Source organism: Lethenteron reissneri, chromosome 28 (assembly GCF_015708825.2).
Source record: "Lethenteron reissneri isolate LAM-NWPU_2019-01 chromosome 28, ASM1570882v1, whole genome shotgun sequence".
Taxonomy (NCBI): domain Eukaryota; kingdom Metazoa; phylum Chordata; class Hyperoartia; order Petromyzontiformes; family Petromyzontidae; genus Lethenteron; species Lethenteron reissneri.
Genome location: NC_083806.1, coordinates 6,069,256 through 6,094,196, shown reverse-complemented (window position 1 = coordinate 6,094,196; position 24,941 = coordinate 6,069,256). Strand labels below are relative to the sequence as shown.

At 48.4% G+C, this 24,941-nt stretch overlaps 1 protein-coding gene across 1 annotated transcript in view; it reads left to right on the top strand.

Moving 5' to 3' along the window:
• The first annotated feature begins 1,867 nt into the window (after nucleotides 1-1,867).
• LOC133348865 (smoothelin-like) overlaps nucleotides 1,868-24,941 on the top strand; it is a 60,924-nt gene continuing 37,850 nt past the window's right edge. The window contains exon 1 of the mRNA XM_061561928.1: nucleotides 1,868-2,221. The gene's annotated coding sequence lies outside the window, so the exon portion shown is untranslated. The remainder of the gene's footprint in view (nucleotides 2,222-24,941) is intronic.

Here is a 24,941-nt window from a genome sequence, read left to right as displayed (position 1 = left end):
CGTGACACTTTTTTACTGATTGGCCGTGTCGGGTGGTGGAGGGTTACGACACATTTATAAATAACGCGATCTAAACCCAAAAACGTTTATTATGATTATAAATAGCTACATGGCTCAGTGGGCCTTACCTGGTAAAATAAAAAAGCGTTTAGTTTCACGCTCGAGGTGGCTATGGTTGTTGCGTCCTGCCTCTATCCGACCAGAGTCCTGAACGTTCGGACTGACTTGCATGGTTCCACGTGCACATGGCCAGCAGAGAGACGGGCTAACAATCAACGAATGTGTTGAGTATTGTTTATTGTTGTTGTTATGTTCCTCGTCAAGGGAGAATAGATTGTGAACAGGAACAAAAAAAACTGTTACACGGTGTTATCACGCGAACACCAGTCATCATCGTCGCAGCAACAGCGGCTTGTGGCTGGCAATCGAACACACAAGGCGGTCACCGCATCACGCGGCGCTTTCAGGTGCGCTTCTGCGGCCGTCTGGAACGCCTCTTCCTTCCGATATTAGGAAGCCACTGGAGCTATGTACTTTTAAATTATCTAGTTTGAAAAATCGAAAAATAGATTGAAAACACTTTTTCTTCGGAACAGTTTTTTTGTGTTTAGTTTGATGTCCATTCCCTGCACCTCCCATTAGCGCGGTTGGCTACGTACGGTCCGAAAGAAGTTCAACAACATATATACGTACACGTGTGTACTTGTTCACCGCTGGCAATGCAGCAGCGTCACCACATACGCCACTGACATTCGTGAGTAATATATATATAAAACATTTCTTTTTTTAAATTTGATAGCACATTTCACCTAGATAACTAATCCCTTCAGATTGAAAATCTCGTTTGTCACGAGTGTTCAGGGCATCAAGTGACACATACTCACCTGACGTAATGACACGGATATATACGCATTTTATAATCTACAACTTACACGGAATGCAATGAACATCGCACCACAGTCAAACGCATAAAGGATGCATTAATTCATGAGTCTATTACATGATTAATGTATCAATGAGTGTACTCCGCCAGTTCATAAAGGATACTTCATCTAACATATATCGTCATCGTCATCATCATACGCCTTGCTCTATCCACTGCGGATCACGCGATGTAACAACGATCCATCTGTCTCCTCCTGCACGTGCGCCGATCTCATCGCTCCACTCCTTGAGTAGGAAGCCGTTTGCCGCGTGGCTGCAGAATGTGAGACGTTGAGCAGTCTGGCCACAATGGCATTAAAAATAAATGTCGCGTAAAGTTGACACTGAGAAACAGAGACCCACGCTTCCCTGCATCTTCCCGAAGCACTGAGTCACCTTTACGCATGCGCGTATGTTGAACTTCTTTTGCGCCGTACGTAGGCACCCGTGCTAAACCGTGGTGCTCATGAGATTGCTCTTTCCTTTAAAAATATAGATATATTTACACCCCTTTGTCCATCCACTCCTGGATGAAAACCTCCCCACGCCGTGTCGGTTTTGTTGTGGGTGGTTCGACCATACTTCACCACGCCGGTCAGTGCGTATCGGCGAAGGAGGGAAGCCCAAGAACCTGCTTCGGCTATCGCCTCGCAAAACATTCGCCGTGATCAGGAATCGAACGGGCGCTAACCACAGCGCCACCGCTCCCCACCCCCAACACACCTCCCCCCGCCCGCAACCACCCAAAACCACATACTCAAAAAATAACCAATAAACAACATCTGAACCGGTGCTGCACAAGTGGATTTCGATTGCCCAATTGGACACGACCGAGAAGAGAGAGAGGCGACGGGGCCACGCATTGGCCGCGTCCCCCCGGCTCGGCCCCTCCTCCTCCTCCTCCCCAACTCGTCGAGCTAGAGAGTTTGCTCTTTACCCAGCCCGTGCTCAAAAAGCGAACGGGGCTGCCCGCCCTTCTCCTCTGGCTCGCCCTTTGCATTTTCCGGAGCATGCTTCTTGACGATTGCCTCTGCAGCAGCAGCAGCGGCGGCGGTGGTGGTGGTGGCGGTGGCGGCAGCAGAGGCAGCGTCGCGGCTCGGAGGTTCCAAGGGGGGGGGGACATTTGAGCCCTCGGCATCCCGTCCACAGGTGGCTGGGCCGCAGCACCTGAGGCCGGCCCGTGGACATCCCGTTCCCGTGTGCTGTCACGTTCCGCGGCTGAGCTGAGTGGCCCACGGAGTTCTACCCATCGCGTGGATTTCCAGAAGGGGGAGAAAAAAGCCCCCCAATATCAACGGTACTCTTGGAATTTCTGTTGTTGTTGTTGTTGTTGTTGTTTTTATTGTCGTGATGATGCCGTTGTTCTTATCTTCTTTCTGTAGAAGAGCAAAGGGCCACGGGTGCTGTGGTGTGAATTTTGTTTGTGTGGGTTTCCGCCACGTGTTACGTGCCACGTGCCAAAACGCGAAACAAATTGTGACCCTGAATTGTTGTCACAATCGCGGGGTCGTGGGAGCGGAGATTGATTGTCTCGTGTGTACCACAGGGCGCACTCCACGTGCACACACATCCACACTCTGCTATTTGTCAATCCACTGCTGGATGAAGGCCTCCCCCACGATGAACTCCTCCCTCCCTCTCTCTCACCCCCCCACACACACACACGTGTGGTTTTGTCGGCGTGTTCTGTATAACACGTACAAAACAAAAGTGGGCTAATAACTGTAAAAAAGCCTCGCATTTCCTAACTTTCCACTTACACAATCGTTGATTGTAGCGCATTGAAAAGTACATTTTCTGGGAGGTTATTCCGCGCTTACATCGTTTCCGCACATGCTGTTATTGTTGTTCGCAACGGGAAACGTCTTTTTCACCAAGGCAACGTTGCCCTTTTGATTGTTATTGTTTCGAGTTTTTTTTTGCTGTTGTAAAATATATATTTAATTATCTTGTATTGACATTTCGGCCGACCTTTGCGTCGATGTGTACACCGTGACCTTTTTTTTTCTTCCCGGAGGGAAAAGCGAAGGGGAAGCAGTGCGCTCCCCTTTTGGCTCGAGTCTCACCGTTCGGGGGGTGCAGGGCCCTTTCCCAGTTTCTATTGTGCACAACGACAGATGTCTTGGAGCGCACGGACGGGAATCTTGACTCATTTCCTGAAACCTCAACCTTCTCCCACCACGCTCTGCAGCTCCCCCCCCCGCCCCCCCACAGCCTCCCCCCCACACCCCCCGTTCTCCAACTCTTAGCTCAGACGTCTCCCCAGGAACGTGTACCATGATGTTGCTGTCAAAGTTTAACAACGACGACTACGACGACAACAAACGCGCAAATGCAAAAGCAGAATTTGTATTTTCTTTTTTTTTACCCCGTGATTAATGTTAAAGATGTGGCGCTGCGTGCATTAGTAACGCACATTGCAGAGACGATGTCTGCGGGTTTGACTACCGTCCAGGCTGAGAGTTTGAGGGCACTCGCCCAAGGCTTTTCGCGATCGTGCCCGAAAGCCCTTGCGACGTTTTTTTTGTTTTTTGTCGGTGCTCTAGCGGGCGTGTTTGTTCGGCTTCGTGTCCGACGTTTCGCTCCAGAAAACTGAATCTCGAAGACGCTCCGGGCACGGCACGTAGAGTAGAGGGCGGGACATGGGTGCGGTGGCGAGATGTTAACTACCTCGCCTGGTATACAGGAGGTCGTTGAGTTTGATTCCGACCCTAACGCCTACTGTATATTTGGAGTTTGCATGTCTCTCTCCCCGTGCTCGCGTGAAATATTTGTTCCGGGTCCTACGGGTTTTCCTCTCCACATTAAGAATCAATATGCGTTCGGAGTATTCGCGGTTATTGACTTAAAGCTTTCGTGACTGCAGCAATCCATACTCTTCGGATTTTTCGGTAAAGTCACGTAGATAGGTTCAAATTAATACAAAAAGAAATAAACAAAAACTACGACGTTTCGACCACAACACAAGCGATCGTCACCTCCTGATGATTAAAATAAATAATTTTATAACCTATCTACGTGACTTTACCGGAAAACCCAAAGCATATTGGTTGTTCTCAATTCACACGTGATTGTGATGAGCCGCCTTTGTTGAGCTGTTATTTGTGGCCAGGTCGCTTCTGAAAAAGAACTACATAGCTCTGCGGGGCCTTAGCTGGTAAAATAAAAAAAAGTTTAGTTTTTGACGTCTCTTCCTAATCACTTAGAGATTTTATAGAGATAAATGCATTTGTTATCTGTATTCCACGCTGCTAATACACTGTCCATACTCAAGTCCATGGTGTTCACTTTTCCCCATCGCTTACGACGGAATGCCTCGTCTCTATGAACGACTTTCATTGTTCATTCTCATTGTTCAATCGTTTAGCGAACGATGCGTAGTCGTTATGGGACCGCATGGCGGGGAGTTTGTAACGGAGGCGAGTGACAGGGCAAACGGGGGGGAGGGGGAGGCTGGATATTGATACGGGCAGGCCGAACTCGGGGCACGGTTTCGTCTCCGGGCCAACGAAAGTTTTCGTTTCGTTTTGCCAGGTCCAATTATCCGGCAATTGCTGGATGCTGCCTGGCACCGCCGCTCGCCACTTTATTAGTTGACGTCCGATGCGCCGGCAATGGCAGTCTCTCAAGAGCGACGGCAGCGTCGTAAACGAAACGGGAATCCGATTACAAAATCTCAAAAAGTTAACCCGTAAAAACAAAGTTTTTCACTATGAATCCTTTATATGCGTGGCATCGGTTTTATTTTATTATTCATTTCTGTTTTTCTTGAGTAAGAGTTTCATTTTTATCACATTGGTATTTTAAATGAAATATTTAAAAAAAATTCCTAAAAAGTGGAAAATTTTGGAATTTTTTTTTCACGAAAATTAATTGTCACGCACAACGAGTCTGTGTGCAAAATGTCAGCTCGATTGGACCACGGGAAGTGGGTTAAAAAACGACCGAAACATTTGCACGGTCGTAAGCGCGCAAGCAAGCAAGCAAGTGAACTTAATATAAAGGATTTAAAAAGTGCGTCGACCGAGCAGCCGTGACGCTCCGTGACGCTCAATTCACGAAGAGGGCTCATCTGCAGAACACGCAACTTTGAGTTTAGTCGACTTGAGTTAACCAGACGAAAACGGTAGGACGGTTGCGAGTTCAAATCCTGGTTGGGGGTTGATCCATCCAATCCTCCCACCCCCCCATCCGTGGTCGATAAAATAACATCGCTTTGTGAAGAAGTCTACAGTGGTTGCTTCTATGGATTGACTCGCGCCCCCTGTCATAGGAATGTGGAATTCCCACCACTGGCTCAGTGTTGTAAACAGATGGGCAGCGCCTCAACGCTCATTTTTGCAGGACATCACTTTGACCTTTTTTTCTACAACCCAAAAATTACCGCAGGATGAGTCTCACTTGCAACAATGATCTGGGTCACCAAAGATACAACCACCCCCCCCCCAAATATAGCAAGGAAACTATGAAAAACAAAAACTCGGAGGAGAACGACCACATTGCAGGAGACATGACAACGGCAGCACAAATATAAACATATATCTTAAATATAAAAAAAAATGCTGCAACTCAAGTTGGCTTCGTCAAATAACTTTTCAAACATTCATAGACTTCTCCTTCGTACGGCTGACGATGATGTCGAACACCAGCTATAAATGCACAGCCACAGTAAATCGAAGTTATCGAGAACACACGATACGGAACGAAGGCAGTCATCGCACACATCGCTGGCTGCTTTTAAACTCGCACTCGTGTTATTACATCCCGGATCGATTTCAAGCTCACACTCACGGTCTGTAAGATCCGCCATGGACTCACTCCTGCCTGCCTACCTCTCCCCTCTCATCTCACTCTATTCCCCTCCACGCACTCTCCTAACTCTCCCCTCTCATCTTACTCTACTCCCCTCCACGCACTCCCCTACCCCTCCTCTCTCATCTCACTCTACTCCGCTCCACGTACTCTTCTGACTCTCCACTCTCATCTTACTCTACTCCCCTCCACGCACTCTCCTACCTCTCCCCTCTCATCTCACTCTACTCCCTTCCACGCACTCCCTTGCCTCTCCCCTCTCATCTCACTCTACTCCCCTCCACGCACTCTCCTGCCTCTCCCCTCTCATCTCACTCTACTCCCCTCCACGCGCTCTCCTACCTCTCCCCTCTCGTCTCACTCTACTCCCCTCCACGCACTCTCCTACCCCTCCCCTCTCGTCTCACTCTACTCCCCTCCACGCGCGCTCCTACCTCTCCCCTTTCATCTCACTCTACTCCCCTCCACGTGCTCTCCTACATCTCCCCTCTCGTCTCACTCTAAACTCCCCTCCACGCACTCTCCTACTCTCCCATTTCATCTCACTCACTCCCCTCCACGCACTCTGCTCCTGTCCTCTCCCCTCACTCATTTTCACTCGACTCCCTTCCACGCACTCATCCTACCCATCCCCTCTCATCTCACTCTACTTCCCTCCACGCACATCTCCTACCTCTCGCCTCTCATCTCACTCCCACGCCCCTCCACCCGCACTTTCTGACCTCTCGCCCTCATCTCCCTCTTTCCCTTCCTCGCCACTCTCTTACCTCTCCACCTCTCATCTCGCCCTCTACTCCCCTCCACGCACTCATCCCTCCTCTCCCCTCTCATCTCCTCTAACTCCCCTCCATACCGCACTCTCCTAGCCTCTCCCCTCTCATCTCACTCTACTCTCCCCTCCACAGCACTCTCCTGCCTCTCCCCTTTCATCTCACTCTACTCCCCTCCACGCACTCTCCTACCTCTCCCCTCTCATCTCACTCGACTCCCCTCCACGCACTCTCCTACCTCTCCCCTCTCATCTCACTCTACTCCCCTCCACGCACTTTCCTACCCCTCTCATACCTCTCCCCTCTCGTCTCACTCTACTCCCCTCCACGAGCTCTCCTACCCCTCCCCTCTCATCTCACTCTACTCCCCTCCACGCACTCTCCTACCTCTCATCTCACTCTACTCCCCTCCACGTACTCTCCTACCTCTCCCCTCTCATCTCACTTTACTCCCCTCCACGCACTCTTCTGCCTCTCCCCTCTCTCTACCCCCTTCCACACGCTCTCCGCCCCATGCAACCGGTGCTTTCTTGCGCAGCCTCCGCTCAACCTTTGCCCAGTGGAAGGTCGCTCACTCTCTCCGGCTTCGTCTGGAAGTCCCCGTCGCCCAGCCATCCGTGCTGTCGACTCCCTGCCCAAGTGCCGCCTCGACAACTTCCGTTGTCCCCTCCGCCTCTGACCCGACCAGCGCAAATCTCTCCGCACGTCTTAGGATGCGGTCGCGTTTCCACATTATATAAATCCAAAAATCGTCGTGGATTATTGTCGGCTCGCAAGGGAACGCATAACAATTTACAAAAAAGTTGGTTCTGGTAAGCATCAGAGCGTAGTTTAACCATCGCAGCAAGGGGGTGTCTTCAGGGTGGAATGCAACAGACCTGTTGACAATCTGTCCGTGGCAATGACATTTTTACGTGGTCAGGCTCTGAACCTGGTGTACATCACAGCCGTGACGGGACAAATGTATAAAGAGTTGCGTTCGACGTCGGAAATCTCACTCTGGACAGATTCGTTTCACGAGTCCATTCATGCAGGGTTCGTTGATAGCATGCATGATGGCAGAGTAGACATTATTATCTCCGCAATAACACAAGAAAAAAAAAACTAAAAGGAATGTAAAAAAAAGAGTAGTTAAAATTATTATTTGGCATATTTGTTTGAAAATGTATCTATGTTTGGTCGCGAAAGAAGTTCAACATACGTACGGACGTACTTGAGGACTCTTTGATGCGCTTCGTGGTCGTCGTCCGACGTTTCGCTCCACGTGCTGGGAGCTTCTCCTGAAGCTGGGAGACCATTCGGTAGAAGCCCTTGGCACGTGGAGCGAAACGTCAGACGTCGTGCCGCAGAACACGCGGTACGACCCGATAAACGCATCGGAGGACCGTGCAGCACAACCGTGGAAAACCTGTGCAGGAATTTCTATAAATATGCAAAATGTAATACACAGTGAATGATGTAAAATATAATTATGTTCTAGAAGGGTTAGAAATATTTTTATCTGGTGCTCAAGTACTTGTGAAAAAAGATACCGAAAGAACCAAAGAGTAATACTGGTAGGAATCTCCTGGTTACACCAACCCACAGGGGATTATTGTGTCCGTCCGTCGTGCAGGGAGGGGCTGGGTGGGGAGGGGAGGGTAGGGAGGGTGGGGCTGGGTGGGGAGGGTGGGGCTGGGTGGGGAGGGTGGGGAGGGGCTGGGTGGGGAGGGTGGGGCTGGGTGGGGAGGGGAGAGTGGGGAGGGGCTGGGTGGGGAGGGTGGGGAGGGGCTGGGTGGGGAGGGTGGGGAGGGGCTGGGTGGGGAGGGTGGGGCTGGGTGGGGGGTGGGAGGGGTGGGGCTGGGTGGGGAGGGGCTGGTTCACCCCGTGGTGCCCTTATAAAACTCAACGTTTAACCTACTCATGCCGGCTTGTTCCCACCCTCACAGTCGGGCATATTTGCGGAATACACCACGCCGCCGTTGACCCTGCAGGCCATTGACCGAGCAACCCAACGTTCCTACCAGCTCCCTCCGCAGGAATGTGTTTCCTGCAGTCACGAAAGCTCCAAATCATTTTTTTATATCCCTTAACAATTATATGGATACCAATAATATTCCCTTCATCGGCAGTCATAGGGCGTAGGGTCAGCCTGAAGTAGAACATTTATTTAAGTCTCATGCTCAATACTTACAAATGTATACGATCCCAATCATCAGTAAACTAAGTAATGTTTCTTAAAGTAATGTGTAACATTAAAGTTTATAGAACGTGACTATATTTGTGTACACACCCACACAAAGTATTACAGATGTTCTAGATTTGAAGTTTTCGTGACTGCAAGGATCCATACTCTTTGGTTTTTTCGGTAAAGCCACGTGGGTGAAAATAAAAATAATAAAAATAAAATAAAATGAAAATAACTAAATTAAATCACGACGTTTCGGAAGCAACACAAGCCTCCTTCATCAGGTAGGACAGCCACAGCAAGAAATAATTTGCTTGTGTTGCTTCCGAGACGTCGTGATTTAATTTAGTTATTTTCATTTTATTTTTATTTTTCTTATTTTTCTTATTATTTTTATTTTAACCTACGTGACTTTACAGAAAGAACCAGAAAGTAAGTATTACAGACATTATTAAAATTCCATGCAAGAATGAACGTTTTGGGAAAACTCGGGAGAGTTCAACACGATTCCCGAAAATAAACGTTGCTCTGAAAAAAATGGAAAGGGATTCTGTAAAAGAAAAATTCATTCAGCAATAATATACAACTAACGTTAATATAATACAACTAACGATAATATAATATACAACTAACGTTAATATAATACAACTAACGATAATATAATATACAACTAACGTTCAAATTATAGATGCGACATCTCTTTTTTTGCAGCGATAAGCTGCTTCATACTTTTAATCACACAACGTTACACTGAAGTTAGAAACACGTGAACATTTACAGTCTTTTGGCAATCCACTGCTGGATGAAAGGCTCCAAACGCCGTGTCGGTCATGGGGGGGGGGAGGGTGGGTGGTTGATTGACCATACTTCACCACACTGGTTAGTGCGTGTTGGTAAAGTTGCAGCGATGATGCCCGGGGTAACTTCACACACCACTCGCCACTGAAGTTAGCAGCCCTGGCAGGGAATCAAACTCAGGTTTGCTAGATCGATCGCGCTGTGCGCTAACCACCGCACCACCATTGCAATGTCGCCGGATTTATTTTATTATGATTACACGCTTTTTATGAACTCACTCTGTCTGTTGTTGTCGTTGTTGTTGTTGTATCCTCAAATATTGTAACTCAATTGTAACCCACTTCCCAATGTGGTATCGACTGAAAACTTGGTATACTTATGTCATACTGATGACAATACTATATTCTATCATAAAATATCTATTTTTAAACATGATTTTTTTCTATGTTATGTTTCGGCTTGGGTCTAATTGTCAACGCTAAACTGACGTTGGCTGTAATTAACCACGGTTCCATACGTTATGGCAAGCCTCGGGGCAACTTCCTGGAGTCGTGGAGTTCTTCCATTACTAGTACATTTCATTAAAGCAATTTAAAAAAAAATATTACTTATTTACGTACAGATTGCGAAAGTATATTTTGTTATAGCTATTGCAGTGAAACATCCGGCTTCGTTCGCTTGAAAAAAAAAAGCAAAAAGTATGGAAACACTTGTGACCTTTGCTTTTGTTAGACCCGTTTATATAAATATAAAAAAAATCGCGGATGTTGAGCAAAGTGCTGACAGAATCCTGGAGGATTTTTTTTGTCTAAATTTATTTTAGGATTTTTCTGGCAATGAGCAGCAAGCGAACAAAAAAAAATCCGTGCAAGTCAAAACAGCAATAGCGCAGCAACGCCAATGGGCCACAAGAGCCCTTCCCTTCCTCCTGCCTGCCCTCCCCCCCCCACTTCATTGCACGAATTAAGTAAATAACCGAAACCAACAACTTGCCAAACATCCAAGTCGTCTTGCTCGAGTTTACAAACGTCAGGAAGTCTCGAGAAATGACGATTTGCCAAGACGCAGAGTTTCTTTAATCATAATCTGACAGCTACCACATACTCTGATGATGCCACCCGCGTCCCCCCACCCCCCAAACTGCCCCCCCTGCCCCCTGCCGTTCCCGTATTTTTATTCAATAGTTGAGGCTGCTTCTTGTAATAATAATACGGTAAGCATGTATGAATGTACGTGTGTGAATGGATTTGTATAATACTCTTAGGTTTTTTCGATAAAGTCACGTAGGTAAAAATAAAATAATAATAAATGAAAATAAATCAATTAAATCACTGTGATTTAATTGATTTATTTTCATTTATTATTATTATAATACATTTTTTTACCTACGTGACTTTACCGAAAAAAACCTAAGAGTATGAATCCTTGCAGTCAAGAAAGCTTCAAATCTAGATTTGTATAACTTTATTGGCACCCGGGCACAACGTTTAAGGTGCGTCTTATTTTCCGAAGCGTCTTATCATCGAGAGAATGTGGTTATTATTATTGCACATTATTTTTTTTTTATTGAAATGAATGGGCTGTTTGAGCTTGAGTCGGAATAACCGTCCTAATCGAATTTCCAGAAAACCCAAGCCGAGGCGATTTAGCATGAGGATATGTACACAAAGACAAAAGATCCCCCGTATAGCATCAACAGGCTTTTGGGGCAAGTGCTGCTAGCGAGCAGCACCTATGAGGGCCGACACGGCACAGCACACGAGGGATTGGGTGACCAACACCACGCCCGGCCGTCTTTGTCTCCCTCGTGGCGATGTTTTACACATCGCACCAGGTACTCGTTTGAGGCTGAGTCGACCTAGAGGAGGCCCAGGACGGGTTCAGATATAATCGTCACTGGCGTTGGCCGCGACTAAGTTGCAGCCGGGGAGATGGAATCGAACGGGCGACCTCTGGGTCGCAGGTCACGTGCGCTGCCGACCATTAACAACCAGCGGTGGCAGCGACCTCGTTTCGCCGTCAAGATGTTGTTTTTCCTTTCTTCCTCCTTTGCAAATAAATACATGAAAGGTGCCCATCCTCGGGGGGGGGCTCGACAGCCTGCAGCGGCTGAGACTTCACAGTGCCGGCCGGGGTGGGGGGGCACTAGCCTCCAGAAGGTCGCTGCTGCGCTTTAAGTGCTACCCCCCCCCCCCCCCCTTTGCTAAGACATTGCCAAATGCCTTTAAAAAAAATCAAATAGAAGCGGACCCCGAGCTCTTCAGAGATTCCGAGTGAAACGTTTGGCTAGATTCCGCAAATACCCGGCTTCGGGATAACCTCAAGATGCCGTGATGCCTCTTGCCCGCCTGCAAGTGAGCCCTGTTGCTCGCTACCGCTAGCCGCCGCAGCCGTGATCTTGACCACTCGTCCGTCGCTCGGCACGCAGTCAGCCGCCTCCTCGTGAACCTTCTATCGCTACTACCACCACGGTAACTGTTCCAGTGAACTTTCACTCGCCGATTCGCTCGCTCGTTGGTGGAACAATCGGCCTCATTATCACTCTTCTATTGTTGCTACCACCGCTACGGCGCTCGACGATTCGACATTGTCAAAAATTTGATATCGTATCGTAAAAGAACAACACAACATAAACCACAGCACGAACGCGATCGTCAAATTTCAAAATTACAAACGCATGGGAAACCGATATCGCGATAATCGCCAAATTAATATCTCATCGCGAAGAATGGTATCGCGCAAGTCCACTTCCCAAGCGTCTGCCTGCCTTGCCGACAATGCAATCACGGGTTCCTGCGGCCCGTATGGAGGGACCCGCGGCTCTCAGGGGCCGCGCGCGTGCCTTTTGTCAGAGCCCCAACAGCAACGCTCGCAGGAAATTGGCCCGGGCAGATCAGCTGCGACCTCAGCGGTTAAATCATCCCGGGGATGGAGGCACATCTGGCGCGCATTCTTGCGCCGAAATGACTTTATAGTGACGCAGTCGGGCGACAGCGGAGCGAAAAGGAAGGTGAGCGGGGGAGAGATTCCAGATCGTTCTGCGTTCTTGAAGTAATTTATCGTAGCACAATCACAACGTATAGCCCAGCTGGTCATTCCACTGCTGGATGAAGGCCTCCCCATGCTGCGTTTGGTCCGTGAGTGGGCTATTCGACCGTACTTCGCCGCACTGGTCAGTGCATGTTGGTGAAGTTGGCAGGAGTCCTAGTATTGGATGCGCTATCACTTCCTAACAGTACAAAGTTATACACTTATCAACCCACTTCTCGATGAAGGCCACCCTATATTGTGCTGGTCACGTGAGTTACTGGACAATACTGCACCATACTAGTCAATGCGAATTGGTGAACTTGAATCAGCTCAGATACAACGTGCAACTGATGTTTGCCGTGACGGGAGATCAGACTCAGCTCACGGGATTCACAGCACTGTGAGCTGACCACTGCACCGCCGTTCTACCCACTCAGTCTTCTGAAAGATAATTAGATATATTTTTAAAATATCTTAAGTGACAGGCTATTGATTCAGCTGACAAAAAAACCACACACACACACCAGTAAATGTTATAGGGAGAGACGTGGCAAAGTTTGTCCATGATAGCACTTAAAAAATTATCTTTATAACAATGTAAAAAAGCAGATAATGCATTTTTCTGCCCGTCTCTCCACGTACAATTTTTTTTAAATCCACAACTCTTCAGCCCCACTGCCTTCTGGGAGTGCAGGATTCCAGCGGTACTGATGTAAGAGAAGCACAACTGCTGGGCCGGATTCCACATTTGGTGTCTCGTCGTTATGAATCTGAACGTAGGCCATCCGTGCAGCACACGGGAAGCATTTATTCCATTAACAACAACAACAACAAAACATCAGCAGCCAATATGTAGCTATGTATGGGACGCTGTGATATTTTCTCTTTGATAAGTTGCACATGTTAAGCGACGTTGGAAATGGTGCCGTTTGCAAAAATTAATTTAAGTAATGCTTTTCAATTATTTTAATTCGTTGCAGAACCCACGATTAATAGCGACGTGGAAATAGAACAAGACATTTTAAAAAAAAATATATCAGCGAAAGAGCAAGCGGCTCGCAGTCAGAAAGGTTGCAAGTTGAAGTCCTGGTTGGGGATTGTTTCAGAACCATAATCCTTCTTGGGTCGATAAAATATGTACCGTGTTGTGGGGAAGTCAACAGTGGTTGTCCTATGGAGAGACTTCCCCCCCCCCCATTAGAGGAATGCGGAATTTCCACCCCTGGCTCAGGGAAGTAAATAGTAAGATGAGATCGTCTCAATGCTCGTGTGAGCAGGACATCACTCTTGAGCTAAAGAAGAACACGAATACCTAAATGATGAGTCCGAGGAGTGCGAGCACCAGGGAGATGGAGCGATGAAATCAGTTCTTGTGCGCGCGCGTGATGGATGGTAGCTGCACTGGACCCTGAGGAATAGCAACTGCATGGAGAAACCGTCATCCAGCAGTGGATAAACAATAGCCGCTGCTGCTGCTGCTGATAATGAAGAATCCATTGTAAATTTGAGAAATACGCTATGTCTGCGACTTGTTGTGACCATTCGTATTGATTTATTTCACTGCTCCATCAGCTTCATTATCAGTCATGATCAATCCACTGCTGGATGAAGGCCCTCCCCGACTCATCGCCATCTCTCACGTTTTGTGCAATGCAACCAAAGGGAGGGGAAATAAAAAAGAATTCCACCCAGCACCTAAACAGCAATGGAATTATCATTGCTCCATCTCCACGGGTCGAGTTTCCTCTCGGACGCGTTGCGTTCATGGGCTGCTTCTCAATTCCCTCTTCTTGACAATCGGTCATCGTCCCTTCTGGCGAGGTCTTCCTGGCCAGCAAGCCCCCACTGACTTGCATTCGCAGTTCAAGTTACGCGTTTACTCCCTCCACGTTGGTATGTATCGACACGATTACTGTACCGCTCTTTCCTCTCTCTCCCCCCCCCCCCCGTGCGTTTCATTTGCATCGTGTGCTGTTCGGCGAAAAAATATGTCCAATGCCTTAGAACGACGTGAGTTGAAGAAGCTCCCTGAATGTGGCGCAAAAAAAGGGTCGGGGACGATCGTTGCCGAAGGAAATAACGCGGCAAAGACAAAGATCCCCCCGTATAGCCTTAACTGACTGTTGGGGCAAGTGCTGTTAGCGAGTAGCATCCTAGAATGCCGGCACAGTGCGCAAGAGGGTGAGTGGCCAGCACCACGCCCGACCGCCCATTGTCTCCCTCGCGGCGATGTTTACAGACCACACCAGGTACTCATCTGAGGCTGAGTCGACCTAGGAGAATCCCGGGACCGGTCTAGATAATCTTCACTGTATGCACGTATGTTGAACCGCCGTCGCACCGTACGTAGCCAACAATGCTAACACTGGTCAAAAAAAAAAATAAGAAAAATTTCTGGCCTGGACTTTTGCAGCTGTTTTAGACTAATTTCAGGGTGCTGATTCCAAATCTGACCCCAGATTTTCTCTATCACATCGCATTTTTATGCTATCGGCATACCCCATTTTCATTGATTTTACCCGAAATGAACTCTGTCACTTATGATTGCAAGTTGTTGCGAGTCAGTGACTGCTTTAGTATTAAAATATGGTGCTGTATTTTTAGGATAGTGTGTTTATAATATCATTTTATGTGGATATCCACATTTATTTAATATTTTTCTTCTGCAATTTTTATTGAAAATGCAATATTTGATATCTCAAAAACCTGATGTGATAGACAAAAACTGATGCCAGATTTGGAATCAGCACCCCAAAATTACATTAATACCGTTGGAATACCTTATGCCAGAATAAGTGTGTTGACCAGTGTAATCGGAGGTGTTGGCCCTGAGCGGGAATCGAACTCGGGTGGACCAGGTTTGGTGCCAGCACTAACACTCGCACCTGGGCCAGCCACAGCATTTGGGCGTCATACTTTCGCGAAATACCATGGAGATGAGGATGCTCAGATGGAGCCTTGGACTGACTCGATGGGATCGTGTCATGAACGAAGACGTTCGGAAGCGACTTGGTGTGGCCCCCATTGCGGACAAGATGCTTGAGGCAAGGCTTCGGTGGTACGGCCATGTGATGCGAAGTGAAGAGTCATCAGTGGCCAAGACTGCCGTGCGTATTGAGCCAGAGGGCCGCCGTCCACGCGGACGTCCGAAGAAGCGATGGATGGATCGAATAAAGGAAGACATGAAGACGGTCAACGCATCCCCTGAAGATGCCCTGGACCGAGCCAAATGGAGAAGACAATGCCGAAAAGCGGACCCTGTGCCACAGCGGGAACAACGCTAGGAAGAAGACTTTCGCGAAATAACAAGACAAAAACAACAACAAAAATCAATCTTACGCGGGACTTGCACGGCGGCACGGGTTACGGACGAGCTCAGTTCGCGTGTCTCCGCAAGATGCCCCTGACGACGAAAACGCATCAATGGGTCCTCCTATACCTGGCCGCCGATGGAGCGAGACATGTTGATAGCGTAAGAGGAAGGGGGGTGGTGGGGGGGGCTGCACGCCAGGCGCAGGGAGCCAGAGGTTATCTTTAACCGAGTGACAAGCGGCTGCAGATAGCGATCTGCGGTCGTACACAAGCAGCGGATTGAGATGAACAAAACCTCTACACGTACACACACACACAAAGACCTCCCGTGTAGCCTTAACAGGTTGTAGGGGCAAGTGCTGTTAGCGAGCACCTATAAATGCCGGCACGGCACACGAGGGGGTTGTGTGGCCAACAGCACGCCCGGCCGCCTTTGTCTCCCCAGTGGCGATGTTTACACGTCGCACCAGGTACTCATTTGAGGCCGAGTCGACCTAGGGGAGTCCCATGACCGGTTCAGATAATCGTCACCGGTGTTGGCCGTGAGCGGGGATCGAACCCGGGTAGCCAGGTTCGAAGCGCAGTTGCGCTAACCGCTACACCACCGCTCCGCACTTACACGCCACCACCACCGCCACCTAAGCTCACTCACTCGCTCGCCCCCCTCCACCTCGCTTTGTCCACCCCCCCGAGTTTGGATTTCTTTTGCTTTTGGCCACGCAGCCGCTCGTAATCTGCTCGCAAATCAGTTGCCCACATTCAGGCTCTCAGTGCCGGCACCGAGATGCATCAGATAATCCCCCTCTATGACTTCATCAGTTTGGCAGCCGCAGTATATCCAATAGCATCCAAAAAGCACTGCGTTTGTTATTGTTACTTGCACTGTAAAACGGTGTTGTGCAGCTGGCAAGCGACCGAGGAGGGTTTTTTTGGGCGGTGAGAGAAGGAGTTTGCAAGTGAGATCGGACTCGCACTGTGGCTAAGGCGGAATGCGACGTTCTCGATCGTCCCCCTAAATCCCCACCCTCACTATTTTATCGACCCGCCCCCCCCCCCCGAGTGATGATTAGTCGAATCAACCACGAACCAGGTTTTTAAACTTGCAACCTTTTTGCAAGCCGCTTGCTCTTCGTCATTTTTTTTATTGACCAAGGATTCATATTCTTAGTTTTTTCGGTAAAGTCACGTAGGTAAAACATACAAATTAAAAAAGTAAAATAAAATAAAAATCACGACGTTACGGAGGCAACACAAGCTTCCGTCTTCAGGTGGAACCGTCACAGCCACGACAGCTGTTCCACCTGAAGACGGAAGCTTGTGTTGCCTCCGAAACGTCGTGATTTTTATTTTATTTTACTTTTATTAATTTTTATGTTTTACCTACGTGACTTTACCGAAAAAACCTAAGAATATGAATCCTTGCAGTCACGAAAGCTTCAAATCTAGAATTGACCAAGGAATTGGAAACGACAAAACGAGATGAATGTTAAAGCAAAAAAAACCCCCACTTTTTTCCACGTTTTAGCCATAGAGCGTGGGGTTCTGTACAGAATCAAAAGGCACAAGAAAGCGTCCGAACTTTCAACTCATGGATCTTTGTGCCACCAACTGCCCGCTTGAAGAAAGTGCTCCCCGGACGGCAGTTACATCTCCATCCCATTCTAAAGGGAGAAATTTAAATCGCTTCATAGTTCACTCAAAATTCTACACGTTCGCCAAAAATAAAACCCCACCGTCCCTCCCACCCAAAGGAAGCATACACGCATGTACGTTGAACTTCTTTCGTACCGTACGTCGCCAACAGTGCTAATCGGAGGTGCGGGGTAAGGACAGCAAATAACACTCTAAAAGCAGTTTCAAATAAAACTCCAGAGTCATGTAATAGGCGATGTTTTCGGCGATTATTCCATCCCTTTTTTAATGCGTTCTATGAAGAATGGATATTGCCCGAACAGTTGCCTATTGTATATTAATTCCTTTGAGGTCAAGTGGTATTCATTCATGTGTTGAGTTTGTTGTTGCTGTTGGACCACTCGTAACGCAGCAGCAGCACCACTTTATTTTTATGGACAAGGTGCCATGCTGCTGTATTGGTGGAGCCTGTGTAGGTAACGCTATGCACCAGGTGTCATGCTGTATGGTGGAGCCTGTGCAGGTAACGCTATGCACCAGGTGTCATGCTGTATGGTGGAGCCTGTGCAGGTAACGCTGTGCACCAGGTGTCATGCTGTAGGGTGAAGCCTTTGCAGGTAACGCAATGGACCAGGTGTCATGCTGTAGGGTGAAGCCTTTGCAGGTAACGCTATGCCCCAGGCCCCATGCTGTATGGCAGAGCCAGTGCAGGTAACGCTGTGCACCAGGTGTCATGCTGTAGGGTGGAGCCTGTACAGGTAACGCTATGGACCAGGCGTCATGCTGTAGGGTGAAGCCTGTGTAGGTAACGCTGTGCACCAGGTGTCATGCTGTAGGGTGGAGCCTGTGTAGGTAACGCTGTGCACCAGGTGTCATGCTGTAGGGTGAAGCCTGTGTAGGTAACGCTGTGTACCAGGTGTCATGCTGTATGGTGGAGCCTGTGCAGGTAACGCTATGCCCCAGGCCCCATGCTGTATGGCAGAGCCAGTGCAGGTAACGCTGTGCACCAGGTGTCATGCTGTATGGTGGAGCCTGTGCAGGTAGCGCTATGCCCCAGGCCCTATGCTGTATGGAAGAGCCTGTGCAGGTAACGCTGTGCACCAGGTGTCATGCTGTAGGGTGGAGCCTGTGCAGGTAACGCTGTGCACCAGGTGTCATGCTGTAGGGTGAAGCCTTTGCAGATAACGCAATGGACCAGGTGTCATGCTGTATGGCAGAGCCTGTGCAGGTAACGCTGTGCACCAGGTGTCATGCTGTAGGGTGAAGCCTTTGCAGATAACGCAATGGACCAGGTGTCATGCTGTATGGCAGAGCCTGTGCAGGTAACGCTGTGCACCAGGTGTCATTCTGTAGGGTGAAGCCTTTGCAGATAACGCAATGGACCAGGTGTCATGCTGTATGGCAGAGCCTGTGCAGGTAACGCTGTGCACCAGGTGTCATGCTGTAGGGTGAAGCCATTGCAGGTAACGCTATGGACCAGGTGTGCAAAACGCTGCTGAAAACCACCCGCATGAGGGCCCACGCCGTCGCGCGCCTGTAATCGCCGTCGCTTATTGCGTTCCCGGAATGTTAATCCCTGCCAATCTCTCACGCCGTGACAAGTGGCTGAAACCACCACACGCGCTGCTGGGAGCGGTGGGAGGAGGGGGGGTGGAGTCGAGGGGGGTAAACACATGTACGGAATATTCCACGTTCGCTCTTAAACTTTTAATTAAGAAAAATGCTCCATAGGATTACCCCGTCGTCAGCTCTGACGTTGCTGCTTGCGCGATGCTTGTATTGTTGTTAATTAAATAGTTAACTTGATTATTTGTGTAATTTTGGCAGTGTAAATAGTTTCACACTGTGACATGTATATGGGTCTTCACACCTTCGAGTGCGTTGATGATTCATCGTGTACTTAATAACACTGCCGGACAATTTGTCACTCAAAAACATTCACCTACAACCCTGCTCCTGGAGTGTTGGATTTGCTGGCGCAGTGGGTAGTGCACTGCGCGATGAACCTCGCGATCTGAGTTTGATCCCCAGCCATGGAAGTAACGAACATAAACGGGTTCCTGCCCGCACCCAGCCAGTTCTTTTGCTAACCCGCAATGACCAGGGTGGTGAAGTATGGTCAAACAACCGCCTTAACTGGAAGGCACCAGTGGGCCTTCATCCAGCAATGGGTTGACAACAAAAGCCTGCACATTATTATTTAGTACTTGTATTTGTTCCTACAGGGACGCCGCGGTGGCTAGGAGATGTTAACTACCTCGCCTGGTATACAGGAAGGTCGTTGGTTCCATCCCGACCCTGACGCCTGCTGCTGTATATTTGGAGTTTGCGTGTATCTCTCTCTCTCATCATCATCATCACGGTGGCTAGGAGATGTTGACTACCTCGCCTGGTATACAGGAGGTCGTGGGTTCGATCCCGACCCTGACGCCTGCTGCTGTATATTTGGAGTTTGCGTGTTCTCCCCGTGCTCGCGTGGATTTTTTTCCATGTCCTTCGGGTAATACCTCGACATTTAGAAACATGCGTTTAGAGTATTTGGATGCCATGCATTTCCACGTGATAAGCCACTTCGTTGAGATATTATTTGCGGCCAGGTCGCTTCTGAAAAAGAGCTACATAGCTCAGGGGGCCTTAGCTGGCAAAATTAAAAGTTTAGTTTTTGACGTCCCTTCCTAATCATTTAGAGATCTTATACAGATAAATGAATTTCTTATCTGTATTCCACACTGCTCATACACTGCCCCTATTCAAGTCCATGGTGTTCACTTTTCTCCATCGCTTACGACGGAATGCCTTCGTCTCTATGAACGACTTTCATTGTTCATTCTCAGAGTCAGACTTATTTAAAACAATTTTAAACGTTATGTAAAAAATCGTTCCCCTCTCCAATAGCCAATTGGTGGCCGGGCTGCATCCATCAAGTGGCTACGCTTGAGAACTCTGTTCACACAACAGGCAGCTGAACGCCAGGATTACAAGCCAGAATACAAAGCGAGTACACCACCAGAGCGCTGACGGCTCAGCGTACTGCTTCTCAATCCCCCACGGCAGCTTCCAAGATTCATGTTCACACGAATTTCGGTGGCGTGCGACTGCCTTTACTCTGTGACTCCTGTTGAGGGCTTCTAGGCGCTTCGTGCCTCGCCCCCACTGATGTCCCCCCCCCTCCCAATGTGTGCAGATAATACTATCGACTCTATTGTATGTAGGGTGTGGAGGCATATATACCTGCAACATAATAAAGTAAAGACAATTTGGGGGAGGGAAGTAATAAAGTAATAAAAATAAAAATTGAGAGTTTTAGAATGTTAATTTTATTTTATTATTTCCCTTCTACGTGACTTTACCCAAAGAACCAAGAATATGAATCCCTGCAGTCACGAAAGCTTTAAATCGAAATTTAGAGAGGGAGGGAGTTATATTTGTTTGGTGGAGGGGGGGGGGGGTCAACAATTGTAGTAAACTTGTTGGATCAACTTTTAACTTCCACATCTGGGAGGGGGGAGGGGGGAGGGGGGTCCACTTTCTGTAACTTTTTGATTCAGGACTTCGGGAAGGCTCTCATAACTTAGCAGACGGACAAAGGGAACGCCGCGCTTTTATAACACTGGCCAACACACTTTTTCTGGCATAAGGTATTCCAACGCTCTTAAGTAATTTTGGGGTGCTGATTCCAAATCTGGCATCACATCAGGTTTTTGAGATATCAAATATTGCATTTTCAATAAAAACTGCGGAAGAAAAATATTAAATAAATGTGGATATCTACATAAAATGATATTATAAACACACAAGCCTAAAAATACAGCACCATATTTTAACACTAAAGCAGTCACCGACTCGCAACAACTTGCAATCATAAGTGACAGAGTTAATTTCGGGTAAAATCAATGAAAATGGTGTATGCCGATAGCATAAAAATGAGATGTGATAGAGCAAATCTGAGATCAGATTTGGAATCAGCACCCTAAAATTAGTCTAAAACAGCTGCAAAAGTCCAGGCCAAAAACAAATGTTTTTTTTGTTTACCATTGTAATAGATAGATACATCGACGCGGATTTCCGTAGGATCTGAACGTAGCCACATCTCCGTCGTGTGGATGAATGGGTATCTTTCGCAAGGTCGATCTCTCCAATGCGTGCGCGTGTACTCTATGTAAGTTGACCTTCCTTCGCACCGTACGTAGCCAACTGTGCTCATCGGAGGTGCGGGGGGATGACAACAAACTAAACACAAAAAGCAGTTCCACAAAAATGAGGTTTCAATCTAGATTCAAAAGCTCCCCGTTCCAGGTGGCTTCCTAATATCGGAAGGAAGAGCGTTCCAGACGGCCGCAGAGGCGCATCTGCTCAGCACAATGCCCGACGTTTCAGCCGAACTTCAGAACCCCTAAAAAAAAACGTCAAGAGACTTTTACTCTTACAACAGCGGAAACATATACGCGGTAGCCTTTGTCAAGGGGATTTTCAAAAGTCCCCGAAAGGTGTAACAAAATATCGTGCTGTCAAAACAACTCGGCGGGTCGCCGATGAGCGAGTGTACGTGTCCCGATGTCGCTCGCAGCGATGGGCCCTCACTTTCCACCAAAGGCGACGCACGGACAGCCGCTCACACCGGGGGTGCGTGAGCGGGCAAGGCAACACCTCCCCCATCCACCCACCCACCCCTCCGCCACCAGTTGTTTTGCCAAGGGTAACAACAGAAGGACTGGCGAATGCTCATCGCCAGGTATATTTTGCACTCCGCTCGACGCCGGAGCCCACAGATGAAGCCCTGCGGGGGTGTATTTACACTCGCAAAGAGACGTTTAAGTGGGTTCTTGTTTTCCACACTTAACACCCGTCTTCTGCATGTCAGCATGGCGCATCGGTGCGGTCCTGCTGAGAGAGAGAGAGAGGGCGGGATTTGATTGACCGTGATATGTGTACAGAGCTTTGTCGATCTGCTCAGTGGGTGAAGGGAGTTGTTTGACCACACTTCGCCACGCCGGGCAATGCGGGTTGGTGAAGAGACGTGGACGCCCGGAATGTCACTCGCCACCAATGGAACCTGGGGTCCAGGAATCAAACGCAGGCTGTTCCGGCGGTAATAGTGCGGTGCGCTAAGGGGCCGTCCATAAATGACGTCACGCACCTGGGGGGGAAGGGGGGTCAGACATTTGTGACGATGTGTGACGAGGGGGGGGGGGGGTGAGAAATGTGACGTCACATCAAAATGCGCAACTTTAAATAAATATAAACAACACGTTTTCCTTACTTAAATTTTAATGTTTTCTCCTACAACATCAGAGTGCAGCGCCACATTAAATACGCACTACAATGACAACTGTTTAAAGCGATTTGAAGCATGTTTTATTTTGGGGGAGGGGGCAGAGCTTTGTGACGTCATATTTGAGGGGGGGGGTCTGACTTTTTGTGACGCAGTGTGACGAGGGGGGGGGGGAGTCAAAAATCGCGTGACGTCATTTATGGACGGCTGCTTAACCATAGCCGAGAATCAAACTAAGCTGGATATGTTTATAGTGCAGTGCGCTCACCACAGCTATCACCATGTATTCCTGATATTGCAGAATTAGCAATATAAGATACGTACGGTGCAAAAGAAGTTCAACATACATACAGAAGCGTAGAGCAAGTCCCAAAGCGCCAATATAATTAAGAAGCACAGCTGAGCAGAAAGGCAGCAGTTGCACACGTGAAGTTAGCATCACAACAAGTTGAATGTGAGCATCCGGTGTTCGTCAAGTCTATGGGTCTCTCTGAGAGTATATGGGTCTCTGTGTGAGCCTATAGGTTTCTATGGGTCTCTGTGTGGGCCTCTGGGTCCTTGTGTGAGCCTATGGGTCTCTCTGTGAGTATATGGGTCTCTGTGTGAGCCTATAGGTTTCTATGGGTCTCTGTGCGGGCCTCTGGGTCCTTGTGTGAGCCTATGGGTCTCTCTGTGAGTCATAGGTAGCAGCTCACGTAAACTTACAATCACAAAACAGTTTCCAAGACAACCAATAACATTGTATACGCTGGAATGTATAATAAACTAACACCTAAAACAAATAATGTAAAGTCACACCATTCTAGGCTCAAGATAAGCTATGCATTGTACAAGGTTTGTTTAAAAAAAAACGTAATCCCACTGCTCCTCACAAACACACACAAGACAAAGATCCGCTTATAGCCATCAAGACTTTCGGGGGAAATGTTGTTAGCGAGCACCTATTAAGGCCGGGGATGGCTGCAACAACTGATTTAAGACTGAGTCGACCTGTCGGCCAGGGCCGATTCAGATAATTGTCACTGGTATTGGCAGTGAGCGGGAATCGAACTCGGGTCGCCGGATTCGTAACCGATGCACTACGGCTCCCCAACACTCACAAACGCACAGACAAAACGAAGACAAAACCCCCCCCGTATAGCCTTACCAGACTGTTGGGGCAAGTGCTGTTGGCGAGCACCTATGACGGTCGGAAGGGCACCCGAGGTGTTGAGTAGTGCGATGTGATAACGTTGTTTACACATCGCACCAGGTACTCATTTGAGGCTGAGCCGACCTAGGGGAAGGAGGTCCAGCATCGGCTCAGATAATCGTCACTGGTGTTGGCCGTGATGGGGAATCGAACTCGGGTCGCCGGGTTCCTAGCGCAGCGCGCTAAGCGTTGTACTACCGCTCCGCCAACACTCACAAACGCACAGACACACACACACAATGGACACAGACACACACACAGACACACAAGGGACACACACAGACACACAAACGCACAGACACACACACAAGGGACACACACAGACACACACACAAGGGACACACACACAGACACACAAGGACACACACACAAAAAAAACGCAACACACACAAGGGACACACACAAAATACACACAGACAAACAAGGGACACACAGATACACACAAGGGACACACACACAGACACACAAGGGACAAACACAGACACACAATGGACACACACAGATACACACAGACACACAAGGGACACACAGGCACGTGCACACAGACACACACACACAGACACACAAGGGACACACACAGCCACACAAGCACGTGCACACAGACACACACACACATACATACAAGGGACACACACAGACACACACACAGATACACACAAGGGACACACACAGACTCACAAGCACGTGCACACAGGCCCAGCACAATGTACACTCACACTTTCAGCAGTTACCGATCAACCTTGACAGAAGGGTTGGGGAGGGAGGGGGGGCTGTTATCAATGCTGACAGACGGTTTCATTAAACGCATTTGGCGCAACACGTAACATCGAGAGAGAGGCGAGAGGGAGATCGAGAGAGAGAGAGGAACGGGCGAGAGATGTTTCTTTGTGCCACGTGTGTTGAACACGAGGCATTAGCGGCCAGAGGTCAAGAACGTGGTCACTGACCGGGAGTGGGAGAGGGGGGGGTGTGCATTTTTGTCAGCTGTGGTCACAGAGTGTTGTTCACGAGGCAGATAGACGACGAGACTGA